Source organism: Malurus melanocephalus, unplaced genomic scaffold, assembly GCF_030028575.1.
Source record: "Malurus melanocephalus ecotype Western Australia unplaced genomic scaffold, MMel_1.1 scaffold_603, whole genome shotgun sequence".
Classification (NCBI taxonomy): domain Eukaryota; kingdom Metazoa; phylum Chordata; class Aves; order Passeriformes; family Maluridae; genus Malurus; species Malurus melanocephalus.
In genome coordinates this window covers 205,217-217,602 of record NW_026623835.1, presented here as the reverse complement: position 1 = coordinate 217,602, position 12,386 = coordinate 205,217, and the positions used below count along the sequence as shown (strand labels likewise).

General features: G+C 46.1%; 1 long non-coding RNA gene across 1 annotated transcript in view; it reads right to left on the bottom strand.

Moving 5' to 3' along the window:
* Positions 1–12,165, bottom strand: part of LOC130583577 (uncharacterized) — a 31,869-nt gene extending 19,704 nt beyond the window's left edge. Inside the window, exon 1 of the long non-coding RNA XR_008966439.1 lies at positions 11,550–12,165. This is a non-coding gene — a long non-coding RNA (uncharacterized LOC130583577). The remainder of the gene's footprint in view (positions 1–11,549) is intronic.
* Between the last annotated feature and the right edge of the window lie 221 nt (positions 12,166–12,386).

Below are 12,386 nucleotides of genomic sequence, written 5' to 3'. Positions count from 1 at the left end.
ATTGGTAACTCATTTGTTATCTGCTTMTTCCAAGAAGGCAGCTAGCTGTGGATTCAACCTTCAAGCAACAACACAGATTTTTGTTAGCTCTCAAAAACATTTGCACAGTGCTTTGTTAAGTATTTGTGGGGGATGTTCTAAACCTCAATTATCTGTATCTGACACGATGCTGAACCAATACCCTCCTAGTTCACAGGAGCTGYAGAAGCAAAACTCCATCAAGGCTAGGAAGAGCCTTTGGATCAAATTGTCTGAGCTTTGAAACAGTCCTYGACTATGTGCTGCAAGAAATCCTCCACACAAACACACCTTTCATATCATGGGAGGAGGAGGGGAGAGAAAAAGAGATTAAAACTAAAAGCCAGTTCCTCAGGTAACAGAAAAATCAGAGGTTCTCCATCAGTTTACAGTACCACAGATTTGAGCCAAAGGTGCTTTAAAAGTCCTTTTATGAAACATTTTAATCTGCCTTTCTAGCTGCTATGTGTGCAAGCTAGGCAGTGMTTTTCAGAGAAATTATTTATTCAGCTTTACACTGACTAACCTGAATTTCCAGACTGCTTCAAAAGAAAAAACTGAAGCATTCCTTTACAAAAGGCAAAGAGCATTAGACTTCTTCCCTCCTTGTTTTTCCTTTTCTTTTTTCCTCCATCCCTCAGCTGAAACATCTCTACCTCTCATCTAATAAATAAACAAATTACGTATCTTGCCATAAAAATATGCTGTTYCCTTCACCTCCATGCCAAAAATGTGCTGACAATTTTTTTCTTTTTTCTTTTATTTTTTTTTGCTGAAGCCACTCAAAAGTGGAATAAATTCCTTTCCTTTTTTTTTAAATTTTTCAGTTTAGCTATCTACTTGAAAAAAAACAAAAACAAAAAAACAGCAAGTCTGGCTGCAGTCTCAAAACCTGGAGTAAACTGAACACTATGCTGAAAAGCATGGGACTGCCACTGGCTTGGCATTAGTGGGACACCCCAGGAAAAACAGCCACAGTCAAAGGAAATTACAGGCCAGTGAAAGTGGCCACACTGTTGCATGAACTGCCTCAATGTAACTTCCGAGTAAGTAAGTAGCATCACAACACCTAAATACAATTAAGGCTCTAATCCAAGCTTTCAAATGAAGGCCCAGTTCCAAAAGGCATGGACTCASCAGGACAGACTTCCTGGCCCCCAGGATAGGTGTCCTGAGGACAGGGAGCTCAGGGAGCACACACCTCTCTTCACTGTGCTCTCACTATGTGCCTGCCACAGGGGGAAGCAATGTCACAAACAGCAGGTCGRGTTTAAGGCAAGGTTTAAGGTYCTTACAACTGTATTTCATCAGGAGTAAGTTCTAATTCTGGGAGGTAGCGGGCAGATGTATCTTTTCTTGGGTGGGGATGCCCTGTACTCAACCCAGCCTAAGACCTTCACTAACACAGTGCTGTGATTAGGGGATTCAGGTCACAAGCAAGCAGATCTCATGCTTTAATTCTCCCTCCCTCTCTCTCGCTCATTTTGGTTGCTTGGATCTCCAGGCCAAGCAACATGGCATTCCTGCAGAAACTTAAGCTTGTGTGCACCGGATCTCTCCCTCAGAAGAGGGAAATGCATGAGGTCGATCGTGATAACCTCCCACCCGAAGATGTCGGATGTGCCACAGCACTCTCTCTCCACAAACAACACTCCTGAACACCATTTTACCTCTTCATCTCCACAATCCAGCTAACAATCCTGCACCAAATTCATCAAAACTATTTGTCCCTCCCCTCTGGTAAACCATCCAGAAAGCTGTGCATCCAGAACTACAGCAGCCTGCACCCTCTCGTAATCTTTCAATTTTCCTCCTGAGATCACCCTGCTGAGAATCTCTTTGGCAACACAAGTTCAAGACCATCCTAAAACCACCCACGCAAGGATATCAGATTGCAGCCCTTGTTTCACTCCCCTGTAAGCATCATGCAGGATTAGCCCCTTGCTAAATGATCTGGGACTACGGTAACRTGCTCCCAGCTTTGCTATTTATTTGTGGCAGCTTTCACTACCTGCAGATGCTGCCCAAAGACACTGAAGAAAAATGTGTGCCCTTGGGAGCTCATAGTCTGAATGCAGAGGTCAGGAGAAACACTCTGTTCTTATTAATGCAGCTCTACAGAGAGCTGGGGAAAAAAAAGAAGCCACATCTATATGCTTCTCAGAAGCAGATTATGGCTAATAATACAAAGATTACTGACATTAAATGAATTTAAATTCATTCTTCTATCATTCAGAATATTAAGGTTTTTTACCTTCTTCTCAGAATCACTCCCATTTGTAGACAGCCTCACTTTTTGCCTATCAYAAAGTTATTCTATTTGGACAATAATCACCACAGTGGACTTCTCTCCTTCAACAGTTTTGTTGTATTAAGAGTCTTGCAGAAAAAAAAAAAAAAAAAAAAAAAGTATTTGCAGTGTCAGTTAAACCCAAAAACGTAGGAAGATGGGATGCTCACAATTGCTGTACAAGTCTGTGAACAACTTCTGCAATCCTAATGGGTTCTTTGCCTATCAACAGGCAAGGGGCAAGTCTCACTTGTGCTGCAGTAGTGTCAGATGGAACAAGCGGTGTTCAGCCCCGGACTCTGCCAACCTGGAACACACCACAGCACCAGCACGTGTCACAGGCACATGGGACCAACAAAAAGTGTCTGTTGCTGGTGACCAAAACTTGATTTTAAATTCAAGCTGTTCCTCACTAACGCTCGGACTCAAACTGAAGACACTGCTCTGCACCACCCCACCAGGAATTTAATAGTTTTACAGCCAGCACCAGCAAACTGAAGATGGAGCACAGTAATAGCAGCAAAGTCAGATACAGATTTACTTTCATGAGAAAAAAACTCCTTTTGAAATTTTTCTGTTCAACTGTAAAATGCCTCTCCCCAGTCATCATGACACTGACAGAGATATCTCAGGATACTCAAAAGAATACCATCAGACAAGCAAGTTACCAGTCACGTGTTTGCTGCTGAGCATCACAAATGATTGCGCTAAAAAAGCATCTCACAAGTGTTTGAATCTACATTTTACTGAGAGAAAGGGAACTCCTTGTCAAAAAACCTGAAAATCACTGCCAGTCAGTCCCAAATCTGGCATGCTTGGCTGGACTGTGGCATTCCCCACTTGCTCTCGGGTCCCTACATTGGGAAGTCAAGYCAACATCCCCATGCCTACAAAACCAGAATCAGCAGGCATTTATCTGAAATGCAGTGTGTGGTGAACTGCCTGCATGGGATCAGTCCAACCCAACTGTCCAGTCCTTTTGTTTCAAAAAGGGAACAACTGCTGCTAAAAGGCACCTGCCTTTGCTCATGGCCTTATGCAATGGATGCTCTAAGCATTACTCTAATTAAATCAGTGCATAATTATTAGACTGTTTTATTKAACTAAAAAACCCCAGCACCTTGCAAAAGGCCACCAGCAACTGACTCAGCCCTACCCATGCAGACACTCTCCTGCGGCTCTGGGCATCCTCCAGCTCTGCTTTCATCACCTTTTCCAGCTGACCCAAGCACAGGCTGCATCTGCCCAGGCATCATTCCTGCCCTCTCCCTCGGCCAGGACAAGCACTCATGAGACTGACMAAGCACAGGAAAGAGGACAGCAGCAGTGAGGAAAGAGAACACACCTTTCAGTGCCAAAAACCGTGTGCAGTGCGTGAAAGAGCAAGCTTAGCTCCTCGTGGCACCCATGGAGCCAAGAGCACTCGGCACAGCCTGGGAGCTCAAGAAGCCAATGGCTCTGTCTTGGCAATTGTCAAGAGGTTTCCACAATCCTCCCAAAGACACCCATTCCCTACAAGATGCTCCAAGACCCAGAAACTTTCATGTAAGCTGGCATGTGAAGTGGTGTCACCACTCAACTAGGGACACCTAYGACAGCCTCTGCAGCTGGGCTGAACTTAGAAATCCAGGTATCTGTAGAAAAACAAGATGGGTGGCACTGTACAGAAAATAATCTGTTACTGAACACACCATAAGCTTCCCTATACCTTATGAATAGATCTCAAGGTCTTGTCAGAAGAATAACCTTCCACCTAACACAGGACACAGAATGAATTTGGCATTTGGCAGCAGCATCCTCATTCCAGCCTTGCTATCTGAACGTCAGCTACTGAATGAGTCATATTACAACACAGTCACCAGAGCTGGAAAGTCCCCAACCCAGCAGGTCTCTCCCTTCAGCAAGATTCATAAAACCTCATGCAGAATCTGCCCTACATGCCATATTCATCTCCACAATCTCAGAAGAAACGTGAATCACAGCTACTCAATCCACTCTTTGCAGACCCTCAAAATCATGATGAAGGTGGTCAATCCCATGTGAGAGCTACCCAAGAGAAGTGCCCTGGGCAGACTGGTCCAAGGGAGTGTGCAGTACAGCCATGGGGAAGGACAACCTGCCTGCATTGTGAGCAAGGTGGAGAGGCTGGCTGCACCCAGAGGTGTCACCTCACTGCAGAGATGCAGGAGGGAAGGGGCTCGCTGCTCATCCTGCAGGAGAGCAGCCCACTCTGGTTTGCCTTATTTACATGACCTGAAGTGCAGCTTCCTCAAGCACCATGTGAAAGGTGCTGCTTCATTAGCCCGACCACGCCTGGGCGCTTGGGACACCTGCCAAGTCAGCTCGTTACCAAGGCTCTGCTTAACGAAGGGCACTGAGGTTGTCACACCRAGTGCTTCACTGAGTAATTAGTCAAGCCAAATTTATCAGTGATGGGCTGAGTATGAGGAACAAGCAGAGTGCACAGAATGGAGGTGTGTGTTGGTGGATCCAGGAGTCAAGTGCAAACACAAGGTGGAGGTGCCGGTGCAAAACCCAGGCAGTCTGTCCAAGGGCATGGAGGCTTCACCAAACACCTCTGCACTCTGAGCTCCTCAGTCAGATACAACACCAGCATCCGRAGCCTTCAGAGAAAGGAGGATAAACCACCTGTACCCCTGTGCATGGCTCCATGCTACAGTTTCTTTTCTGTACTTCAAAAATAACTTCACTGAAATGTATCTGAAAATGCAATACTAGCCTCCTGGGCCAGCACTGCTTATTACTATTTATATAAAAATGTTCAGACTATTTTTGAAAGGAGCCCACTGATACCTGCTATGGCTATAAAAAGATTTACCCATTCTGACTTGCTGGCTGCAGAGTAGGACATCCTACAACTGAGTGGTTTAAGATGAGTGACCAGCATTTTTGCAGCTTTGACYAGATTTTGGGAAGAGAAACCCAAACAGCTTTGCTGCCCAACCAGGGAAGAGCCCAAAGAGCCTGATTCTCTCTTCTCCATCAGTTTTGCACACCATGGCCTGCAGTAACATTCTGCATGCTGTGGACTAACCCCGTGCTCTGGAGAACAACTCCCAGCAGCAGCCCAGCAGCCAGCCATGGCTCAGAGCTCGTCCTTTGCAGGGCAAGATTYCCTATCATGGGGATGTCTGGCAGCTCATCATTCCAGTCTTTAAGACCACTTTAACAACTGGTCCATCAACCTCCATGGGCTCCTCCCAGCATCACAACCTTGCTTTGCACAATCATGCTCCACACAGTCCCAGAACCTTCCACATTACCAAACACTTCACAAGCATTAATGAATGAAGTCCCAGAATCCCAATTAACTCCAKGAGCAGAGAAGCAGGCTGAGGTGCCCCTGTCTCCCTGCGAGTGTGCTGAGGAGCCAGGCATGGCAGACAGACCTGCAGGCTCCCTCCCTTCTGCTCAGCTACAGACCTGTGAGATATTTCAAAGGCTCTTTCCAAAACAGAAGRAAAGGAGAAAAAAAAAGAAAAAGCTTTCTGTTTTCCTTGAAAAGCAGGTCGTGCAACAAAGGAGACACTAATAAAGGTTTCACCATCCAAATTAAAAGTCAAAGGCAGCAATAATGAGTCTCTGAAATATAAGAAACACGTTGTGCGCGGTGTGAAATTTATTGCTGCCTAGCAGAATGAAGCCAAACATCTTAATATGGAAAAACACCGCTACTTTTGACCCAAACAGATTGGGAACAGGAAGTAAAARCAAATCACCCAGCTGCGGCCTCCCCACACTGCGAGGAGCAGCAGCCAGTGTTTCCTGCCCACGCTCGCCTTGTCCAAGGTCTGCWCACTGCTTGCACGGGGGCCAAGCCCACCTAGAACAGACAGTTTGTTATTAAAGCTGTTGTAAGCCAGATCAGGCTTTTATTGAAGGGGATTCAGCTGGGAAGAGCCAGGAAAATGGAACTGCAGGAATGAACCCAAATGCTGCATCCATTTGCAAACCGCACAGGGACAGACTCCCATAGAAGGGGACTCCCCTTCTTTCAGTGGCTCTCTCCATTTTCACCAGYCAAATTCCTGACTCAGGACAGGCATATTTCAGGAGTTAATTTTGGGTTTACTACATCATCACCAGCAAACCYTGAGAAATTAAGTCAAGCCTCAATTGGCTCAAAACATAATTGCATTTCTCTTAAATAATAGCTTTGTATTACTTCATTTTTTGTTGGGTATTTTTTTKGAGCTCGTGCATATTACATTCTAATTATATTTTCAAGCTTTCCTTTGCAGCTACAGGAATAACCCAGAAAGACATACAGATGAGCTAATTTTCAAATAATCACTTGATGAAGGACATGAAACTTTAAAAAAAAGTGACAGACCAAAGGACGAAAAAAGTGAAACATGCAAAACTGAGAGTCCGTCATCTCTTTTGTTAAAGCCAGTAACTCAGTGCCAAAGAGAATGGCTTTAAGACCTCAGCAGAGCAGACGCTGAATATCACAGACATAACGCAGCAGAAAATGCCATTTACACAAATGCTACACACTGAACAGCAGCTCAGAACCTGGTATTCTTCCTAAAATTCTGCTTTCAGCAAATCTCATAAGTATCATTTTATCAGCTCAAGCAGATTTTTCCTACAAGATTTTAAAAGATTACATGCCAGGTGTAGAATACTTCATAAAGCAGAATTAGATTTTTGCCTTGTGTGATTTTTTTTTTTTTTTTTTTTTTTTTTTTTTTTTTTTTTTTTTTTTTTTTTAATAAATAATAGCAACCGGCAAATTACAGCCATTAGTAGAACACTGCCTTCACAGCAGATTTATGGCAGCATTACCGAAAGCAGAATTTCACCCAACAACACTTCTGGGTAACACAGACATCTGCAGAACCAAGGGGAAAAAAGCACATAAACATGCACAACCACACATTTTGTGCATTACCATCCGAGACTTTTACAAGGATGGGTGTTTTGTGCCAGCGTTCTGCAAGACTGTACCTCGAGCATGCTCAAGAGTGTGGAAGACTCTCCTGCACACAGTGACTTCCAGTCCTACCTCAAATTCTTTTAAACCCCTCACCTTCATGCTCAGAAATATGGCTTTGGCAGAAAGGCTGCACTGTGAGGAAGGAAAATCACCCCACACTCCTGTTACCATGCTACATGAAATCCTCCCTCTGCCCCAGCAAGCTCCCAGCAAAAATATCCAAGTTTATCACGCCAAGGAAAGAACAATAAGTGGGAGTCCGAAAAGGCAGTCAGAAGTACCGCCAAAAAATCAGAGCTCTTTCTCAAAAAAAGGCCCTCCCTTAGGAAGCMTGCCAATCAAACCCGATCACGAGGCTGTTTTCCGAGGGTGAATAGAGTTCTTATTGACACAGCTTATGTCTGCAGCATGCAGCCCTCCACAAGGCTTTCAAGAGCAGATCGGATTACACAGACACATTCTCTCTGATTTTATGCATTCAGAAGCCCTCAGACATAAAATACCCGGCTCAGAAAGCCACCGCTTTTTCAGCTTGCTATCGGCCTACGTGCTTTTACCAAAAAAAAAACAAACAGGCAAACAGATCCTGGCACCTTTACTTGGGCTCCCGAGGCCCTCACCCTYGCTCAGCAGGGCCATATAATTTGGAGGCCAAGCCACAGATTTGCTCCATGTGAGTAATACAAGACGACTCATTCCCATGGTGAGTACTTAGCATCAGAACAGGAGAAGAGAAAAAAACAAATATCTGCTGACATCATTTAAAATGGGAGACGATAACATCGCTCTGGGTAGACAATCCTTCCTGGAAGATGGCATGGAAAAAGGGGAGGATGCACACCTTCTAAAAGAACAGCATGCACTGCACAGCTTAGCAGGCAAGAGGTGCCCAACTGCAAAAGCATCACAAGCACAAATTCAGGTAAATCATCTATCCAGGGGCAGCAATTTGCACACACGGGAACCTGGAGAAAACAAACTAARAAGATCCATTTCTACAATTTTACACTTAGGGGGCATGATAAGAAACTCCATTCCAGCAGCAGGCACAGATAGGCAGTCTGGAGTACTGTGGTGTTGCAGCAGAGGTGAACAGAGAATTACAAAATATTTTATTATAAACGCTCCAATTTAAAGACTGCATTTCAGTAAGAGACAAGTCCGTGCTTAAATCATATGACAAATTAGGACCTGAGCATTRCCCAGAGATGGATGCATGCACTGTCCAGAGGTCTGGACTACACTAATTAAAAAGAAGCTCACTCCCCAACACCACCCCCCCCAAAAAAAAAACCACTCTAAAAAGAAAACCCTTACATTACACGAGTGAGTGGATTCCTATCAACTAAAAAGGAACTCCTGCATCAACTTAGTCACTGAATTGAAACTTCTCACTGAAATATTACATATGGCAAACACAGCAAATCAAGCAAGCTTGAGCTTCAGAGCTTTTAAGGGATTTTAAGGGCAAACAGACACTGTTCAACAAAGACATCCTCTCTTCCCTGCTTCCAGGCTGCTGTTGTTCCCCAAGCAAGATTTTCTATTCTGTAAAAGATTTTTCTCACATTTTTCCTGATGGGTGCTGGAAGGTTAGATTTGGGCAACTGAAAAGCAGGGTGCCATGTCTGTCTGGGGTGGCAGTTCTTTGGTTGGTTGTTTGCACACCAAGAGAGCCACCTCTTTGGATACCGAGATCTAAGCAAACTGTACTTTTCAGTGCTCAGCCTCCCTCTCAATGACCAGCCCTGTGTTTAGAGTACTTGTAGTACATTCATGGTCCAAAAAAACTGCTCCTATGAATGCTCCATRCTCCTTCCCAACTCATCTGAGTCATGCAGTGGTTCACTCCACTGACAAAGCCAAGTTGTCACCACCAGCACAGAATGGGTGTCCAGCTGTGGGCATCAGTCACCAAATCCTGACTGTASATTCATCATCTTCATCTGGGCCTTCACTAACCACAAAGGAAATCTTCATTCATTTTCAGGCTCCTGACTAAGCTGCAGGCACTGGTGACTGGGACTGCCATGGTTTGACTTGTGCCTTTAAGAAGATCCATTTGCCAGATATTAGCAACAAAGTTACGCTGTGGTCCTGCCTCATCCTGTGCTGCCTGGGCCACTCCAAGTCCTCCTTCTGTGGCCACTTGGAGAAGCTGAGTGATGGCTAAAATGAGCATCTTTTCTTTCTTGTTATTCTGCAAGGTTATTCATTCACAAGGATGGAAGAGACTGGAAGGAAAGGCTGGAAGCAGGACCACTTCTACCTCAGCACCAGCTTCAAAATTGATTTGCAAAAAGTAAGAAAGCCAACCTCTCTCTCTGCAGTAACAAGTTCTTAAGTCACACTTTGGGATTACCTTARACTGTCAGAACAATCCCTCAAAACCTCACTCCTGATGGCATCATAAGTGCAAAACTCTGAGCTACAAATATTTCTCTTGCCAAGGTGGGGCAAGCCCAGGAAAAAATTTCTACGTCGGTAAAACTCTAAGAATAACATTTAAGGCTCATGCCAGCCATTCCCCAACAGAGAATAAGAGGGCAGAGCAGGCCCCCACTGCCTGCAAAGTGGAACTGAGCATGAAAACCACTAGAAAATCCTCTGTGTGGATTCAACATCTCAGAGACAACAGCCCAGCACCCCTACTGTCAGTAACCTTCCTGCAGCATGTGGTCCAGCACTATGAGGGAGGAATGAAAGGTCTAGATCCACTCTAGATCCACTCCCTCTTTCTCTGTATGCGTCCCTCACAGCAATGCAAAAGATGTGGCACCCTGAAATCTGCTGACATGGCCAGATGCTGCAGGAGGCTGAGCAGGACAGTCTGCAGCACTGTGGGGCCAATTCCTCACTGACCACCAGGTCTGCTTTGGGCTCCTGCCAATATATCCCAAAAGGCCCATAAGGCAGAACCAGACCTGCAGCAGTCACACAGCTGTAAACAGGCTGAACCAGGTGCATACATAAAACTCAGCCACCGCTAGGAAGGCTAACTGAGCCCAAGGCACACTGCTCCTTCTCCTGCACATCCCATAATACCTAGCAGCTTCAGCACAGTCCATTGTCTTTGAAAAGAGAAACACTCAAAACACTGAAATAGCTCTCAAACTTTTCTGGGCCATGTCTACTTTAAAATGACTTCATTTAAATATGTACCGTGTCTATATATACACGCACACACACCAAGGGAAATGAGCACCCGTGAGCAGAGCTGGTGCCCACACACCSTAACTGTGCACAGCCTCAGCCACCGCAGCGCACACCACTACGACCCTACAGCAAACCAGGGCTGCTCCCAGCCACCCCACAAAGGTCCTGCCCCACTGGCAGCACCCCTACAGCCTGCGGGCTCTCCACCAGACCACTKGCTAACACTCATCTTCCTTGGGGTATGGAGGGTGATGGGGGCAGGGAAGTTTTAAGACCAGATTACAGAGTCCTTTAAGTCCTTCACTTCTGCACGAAGCTGAACCCYAAGTCCTCCCTTCAGGAATTTTTTTTTCCCTCCCTGAGATGCGTGATTTGACATTCATTAGTAAATTAAGCTCCAAGGAGCAGGACTGTGCCATGTAAGGCATTTCTCCAACCTGCATCACTGCAGCCTCCACATACTACCTCAACAGCAAAAACACCCGCAAGGAGGATCCATWGGGGGAAAACATCTCTGCAACCCCATGGAAGCCACCGCATGGAAACTTTAACTGCTTTACTTCTGCTTCTGCATAATCCCATAATAACTAGCTTAATTCAGACTGCTCCAACTCAGACACTCGATAGTTTCAACATGGTATAGACTATAACCTCGCTCTAATTACAGGATCATGTTACATGTCCAACAACTGCTGCAATTTAGTCTTGCCTGAAACACCCCAGCCGAAAATTGCTCATCCCACCTCTCACTTGCTTATTTTTTGGCAACCTTTGAATGGAGGCAGGGATACCTAGCAACACCTTRGCATCTGACACACTCGCACCCCAAGTCCCAAAAAGATTAAGTTATAATTTCCTTGCCGTAATGAAGGCAACGACTTCTATCAGTGCTGAATAAACTAATTTCAGGCAAATAGCACAGACACGACACTACTGTTCATACACTTCTCCATGCAAACGCAATACAGGATTATTGCTACGAGCCACAACACCACAAATTCACACGTCACTCCCCAAAATCTGATCACACGCGGAGCCGAACACAGACGGAGCCTATCTGAGCAAGAGGGGAGTTTTCAGAGCGGCAAAAGCTGCAGAACGGAGCAGCCGGACTTTTACTACCTCAAAGGCAGGGGATGTTCCTTACAGCAGCGCACGTCTTGCCTTTGAGCTCAAAACTGCATCCGCAGCTCCCGCTGCCATGAAAGGGGAAGGTTTTCTCCCCGCAGCCGCTCGCCCGCGCCTGAGCCGAATGTTAACAGRTCTGTGCCTCGCGTCAGCCCCGCCACCGCCTCATGCTCGGCCGGGGAATGCTCCGCTGCCCGGGCGGACGGGCTGTCCGGCCATGGCTGGGCGATGATTCAGCAAGGGGGTGGCTCCCGGAGGGAAGGCACACCTCCTGCGAGCTGTCACACCGCGGGGCCGGGGCAAAATGGGAGAGAGAACTTGCTCTGTCTATCATGGCTGCACTTCCCAAAATGCGTAACCTGGCCTGGTAGGGGCGAGGGGGGAGAAGGGGCGAGGCGGGGGGTGGGGGGATGTTTCCATCAGCAGGCACATGGGAATAACTGAAGGAAACATCTCGAGGCTTTTAACCATGGCACAAGTAAATGAAGGAAAAGAAGCGGGGGGGGGAAAAAAAAGAAAAAAAACAAAAAACCAGACACTTTGGGAGCCAGCATCAACTTCGCCAGGCTGTGTTCTTTGTTTCTAGGCAGACTCCAGTGCGGTGGCAAGAATGAACAAATGCGCATGTCTTCATAAGAGTCAAAAAAAAAAAAAAAAAAAAAAAAAGGCAAAGAAAAAATCCCCCCTCCCCTCCGGCCCCTCTCTCGCCGCTGCGGCGGCCGGAGCCCTCCGGAGAGTTTGGGCTGCTTTTCCAGAAGTAAAACTCCGCTTCCCGCTGCACCGAGCAGGGGTTTGCCAAGCTACCAGGCGTCCGGGGGTACGGCAGCGCCC